A 5,754-nucleotide genomic window follows, 5' to 3' on the forward strand; every position below is an offset into this window, starting at 1 on the left:
GCTTTTTCCTTCTTTTTGGTGTCGTGAACTGTTGATTTTATGTTTGATCATTTGTTTTATTGAAAAATTTACATAATTATTAGTTATTTTGTTATGATTTGTTTTATTATTAAAGGTACTTTAAGAATAACTTATAATTGTGTATATCTGCAAAAAAATTGAATAAGATAAATGGTCAAAAGTAGATTTAAGAATCAAACGGTGTCAAATAAAAAACGAATATATTCGTTGTAAAATATTCATTTTTTATTTTTCAGTGATTTATTAGTTAGAAAATGTAAATGACAAAGGATCCCTAGTTGCAACTACTTATAAGTTAAAATTTGAATTTTAAAACCTACTTTTACCGGTTTTGCTTTTGAGTCGTTATGGACACATAAGTTAAAGTGTTACCCACAAACTATTTTTAGTTTGCAACAACACAGTTTCGTTTTTCTACCACAAGTAAAACAATGGGAGCCTAAATATGCTTTACTGTATATATGTATTTTGGAGGAAACGTGCCTGTTTCTATGTATGAGCAAGAGATACTTTGTCAAAAAAAAACTTATTCTTCTGTTTGATTTCTCGCTACAAATAAGATTTTCTTATTTATATCGATATAAGATAACTTAATGGAAAATTTATCTTTTCCTAATTTTATTTTCTCTTATGCGACCCTCTGATGTTGATATCTAATTCCCACCTCCTATGATGCCTTGTGCAACTTTGTTTTGCTCCCGCATTCGCTGTTCGATCTTGACCTCCAGTCCTAGCTAAAATGATGCCGTAGAGATACATATTGTTCCAAACTTTGCTAACATTTCGGTGACACAAAAGGAAAATTTTATTCACTACGGTGAAACAAATTAGGGGTTCGGAGAAGCCAGCAACATGACAAGTGGCATAATTAATTATAAACGACCTCATCAATTTGGCATTTGGCATTTTACTCATGATTTAAAAGTGATCGATGCTGAAACTTTTTATGTGAGATAACCATGTTTGAGGAATGAGATGGTTAACTAATCACTTGATCTTGAATATTCTCTCTGTATTTTAATATATGGCGTTATTGATTTTTTTATATGTTTGGTCATTTGTCTAATATAATTATAATTTAATTTTGTTGTGATTAACTAAATATATTTTAAGTATAACTTATATTTTACATATTAGCATAGTTTTTTAAATAAGATAAATAATAAATCATATATCGAAAAGTCAACAGTATGATCTATTATATTAATATAGGAGTACATTGTTTGGCTTGAGGAATATTACAAGTTTGTCCATCATCGCCTCATTGCTTAAAAGCTTATATATCAAGTGGAAAAAGAAACATAATGATCCCACTAAATTCGAAGAATGTAAACGGGATGTATTAAAGTTTAAAGAACAATCTCACGATATATTGTGATCTGCAAGAATCAATCCAGAAATCAAAGACAAATAGACAATGGCAAGTAGTAGTCCTGTAGCCAGTACAGGTACTCTACTGTATAGATACCCTGCTGCTACGGCTAGATGCTCCCTCCCTTCCGTCACCAGATATAAAAATTTTAACTAGTACAAAAATTTTGTTTTAAAATATAACGACTTTTGTATCTATTTTTTTTCAACTAATCATAATATTTCACCAATAAAATTTCTCACCTTTTCTTTTCATCTCAATTAACCATAACTTTTCCTATATAATTTTATTAACTTTTGTTAATACCTATGTCCAAGTTTCATAATTACTTATGGCCAAGTCGTTGCAGGCCAGCGTTCAGGTTAATAGTACTTGGACTGGGCAACGTTGGATAATGGCGTCATCTTCTTCTTCTCAGAGTATCTTAGTGGCTGATTAGTTCCCAAAACTTTTCACCAAAAATATCACATCGAATCTTTAAACACCTAAATAGAGTATTAAACGTAGACAAAACGAAAAACTAATTGTACAATTATGTGAGAAATCGTGAGACGAATCTTTTGAGCCTAATTAGTACGTGATTAGCCGAGTGCTACAGTAACCAACATGCGCTAATGACGGATTAATTAGGCTCAAAAGATTTGTCTCCAGGCAGAATCTAAAATTTGTTTTGTAATTAGACTATGTTTAATACTTTAAATGTATGTTTAAAGTTTTAACGTGATGTTTTTGTAAAATGTTTTTGCAATGTAAACAAGGCCTTGGCGGTGGCCGGTCGGCCGGCAGGCGTAAAATAGGGCATAGATTGACGTAACGAAGCCATGAGAGTTACAGGCCCTTGTTTGTTTGTTTGATCGATGGAATTAGCGATGTCGCCAAACCGAGAAAGATTAATATATGCTTTACATCTGATACTCCAACTCGCTCCGTTTCATACTGCTTCTGTCGCGTTTTTTTTCTTCTAATTTGAAGCCATTAATTTTGAAGTATATATTTAAAAAATTCGTCTTATTTTAATATATATAATTATTAATCATTTTTATTATAATTGATTTATTATTAAATAAATTTTAAGAATGCCTATAATTGTACATGTTTGTATAAATATTTTGAATAAGAAGTTAAACATAGAACTAGGAGTTCACGTCAAAAAGAATGACCGGAGGAAGTATATATTTTTTTAATATCGTCTAGATTTATCAATAATAATTTGTTAGTATAATATGAATATAGATAAGGCTACATGGCAGTGTCTGCATTAACTCGATGGTTTGGTGTGTAACACGGAGAGTCTAAGGACACTCATAATGCTATAAACTATTTTGGTTATAAACTATTTTGGTTTCTATACTCTATACTCTAGGATGTTGTGTTAAAAAAACTATTCATAATATAACTTTTGTATATTGTTATCACATGGTCCCACTTGTCTCTCTTTCATAATGCAACTTTTGTATATTGTTTTCACATAGCCCTACTTGTCTCTCTCACATGCAGTCTTGTTTTACGTGAAGACACTAGTTCTTAATCTAGAACCAGTTTCTTTATTTTTGTGTCTCTATCTTCAATGAATGAGTTGGCATATCAAGATTTGCTTATACGACAGTACGGTAAATAGGATAGGAACTACACTTGATACTATATTGGGCTTGCCCTAATACTAATCGATACAATCTTCAAACTAAATGGTCGATAACTACTTTTGTTTAAATAATTATATATTTATCAAATTTATTAAAGACAGCTTTACGACGGAATTTTTTAACTACAAATCTAGTGATAGCATACGAGGATTGGCCGGTGAACCAACGAAAACCTGATCAACTCTCTCGTTCTCTCTATATATACACACGCGTATTCTTCCCGATCTAAAAGCCAAAGCTAGAAAATAAACTACGATAAAAAACCACAACATCAGATTCAAATTTAAAGTTAAAAATTTCAGCTTATAAGCATAAGCAAAAGGAAAGGACGTGGATGCAAGTTTTGCAATATCATTTTGGATGGTAAAATTACCCTGCATATATAGTAAGTATGCTCATATTTAAGTGTGGAAGAAATAGTAACCTAAATTTTATAATTGTGGATGCTTCATTGAAATGTTAATTAAGTTAACCACTCAAATATTATTGTAACACTTAGAATTATGCTTGATGGTGTATTGGTGCATATATTTTTATTTTATTTTTTATATGTGTTTTAGTTTGTAATAAATATATGGCTTGCCTCACCACCTTATTTGATATTATATGCTTAATTATTTTCATTTTAAAAAATATTTTTCTAATTGTTCACACCATTTGATCAACTAAACTAGCTTATTTCCTATAATCTCAAGGGTAATTTTGTGAACTCATAAGAGAATAAAAGGGAAAAAACATTTTTTACCAAATGAATGAAAATGATATTTCAACGTGTTGTAGTAGTTTGAGAATGGTATCGTAGCGAAGCCAAAAAAGTGTTAACGGAGCAGATTCGGATGGATGGTTGTCATACCATATCCTAAACCATAATTTTTAAGCGGATGCAGAGCGGGTGTGGATGTTTTCGGATGCGGATTGTTGCGGATGTCGGAAATGGTGCGGAGTCGGCTCGAAAACGGATTATTATGAACGGATATGATATGTACATGTAATCAATACATTATCATTCAATATTGAATTAAAAATACTTGGACTATTGATGGGCTTTTGATTGAGTGCTTTGTGGGCTAGAAACTCGGATTATCCGCTAAAATGTCTATCGGATAATCCGGTAAGAAAATCAGATAATCCGAACCCACCGGATATTAACAATAACATATCTGTACCTGAATCCACAACTCACTATCCGAATCCGACCCCGTATCCATATCCGTCGGATAGTTGTAAACTTCTACCACATCCTCAATTCAAGCAGATTCAGATCGAATCGGATAATTCGATCCGTTAACGTCCCTAGCAGGCAACGCTAGCTGTGGGTGTTTTTTTGGGTTTTTTTTTGGGGGGGGGGGGGAAGGGGGGTGTGGGGGGGGGGGGGGGGGGGCTGTGATCCGGTGCGCTTCCTCTTCTTTTGTCGAGATTTGGTATTGCGTGAAAATCGATTCGATCTGTTACTAATGATGGCCTGAGCTATCTAACGCTGCACGTACGTATTGACCGCACTTTCAAATCTTCAATTTTTTTTTGATAAATGCCGTAGCCCGGCTTTTTCATTAAGATCACCGGTTTACAAAGGCAAAGTATCTAACAACAGACAGAACGTTGCCGGCTAAGCACCGACCAGCAGCAACAGGGCATCAGAACACACCTCCTAAATCCCAAAGCAACAGCCGGTACTTCATGTTGAAAATATAAGCACATAATGATTTAATCTATCACATAAATAAATCATGACATTGTAAAGCGAAAGCATGACAACATATAGATTAACCAACATATACAGATCTAATCTAAACATGTATATGAAATAGCTACACAGGAATAGATTAAATAGACGTAGAACTAGATTAAACATAATTGACCTGTACCGAAGGTTGTTTTGAAGAGGATTGGAAACAGCACGAACGACTCACGGCATAGGATGTTGACGACGGCGAGCCGCGACCGATCGACGGGGAAGACGGGCCGTCGTTGACGAACAACAAGCAGTCACGCAGAGCGCTTCCCAAAAACCTTATTCGCCCTCTCCCGGTGCAGGACTTCACGAGGATGATGGTTCCGGAGACCTGCTTTCCCGATCGCTGGTGCACGCTGGCGAAGGGGACGGAGTAGACGACAGTGGCGGCGCAGCACAGAGGAGAGGCAAACCTTAGATTGTTTTTCATGTACGTTGCAATGAGGCAGCGTTCCGGTATTTATAGGACGTGTGATCAGCACGTCTACCACGTCGTAACCGAACCGGATAGGCCACGCGTAACCTATCTGGACTCTATGCTATCTCGCGCAAGAAAGAATCCGATACGATAAGTTTCCAAAAACTGATCACCGGAATTTCCGTTTCACGCAGCAAAACAAAACTGCAAAAGGAAGCCGTATCTTCACAAGCACGAGGAGCCAATTTTGGCGGACCATTCACGCGGATGTCGTGCGCGCGCCACCCGGCCCGGTCCGGCCTGTGCCTGTGCCCGAGCCCGAGCGAGGCAAGGCGAGGCAGCGCGCATGTTGCTCTATTTCCTTCTTGCTCAAGAGCCTAGAGAGCACTCTCCTATTTAAAGAGGTCTCACTCTCATAGAACTAGCAAGGTGGTACTAAATGTTCTCATGCATGCTTCCATGAGGTGGCCTTTTGTGATTTTCCTAGGAATTATTCTACACATGGGCCTTAGCCCAATTAATAATTCCAACAATCTCCCACCAAATCTCAAAAGACTTAGAGATTTGC

This window comes from Oryza brachyantha, chromosome 6 (assembly GCF_000231095.2).
Source record: "Oryza brachyantha chromosome 6, ObraRS2, whole genome shotgun sequence".
NCBI classification, from domain to species: domain Eukaryota; kingdom Viridiplantae; phylum Streptophyta; class Magnoliopsida; order Poales; family Poaceae; genus Oryza; species Oryza brachyantha.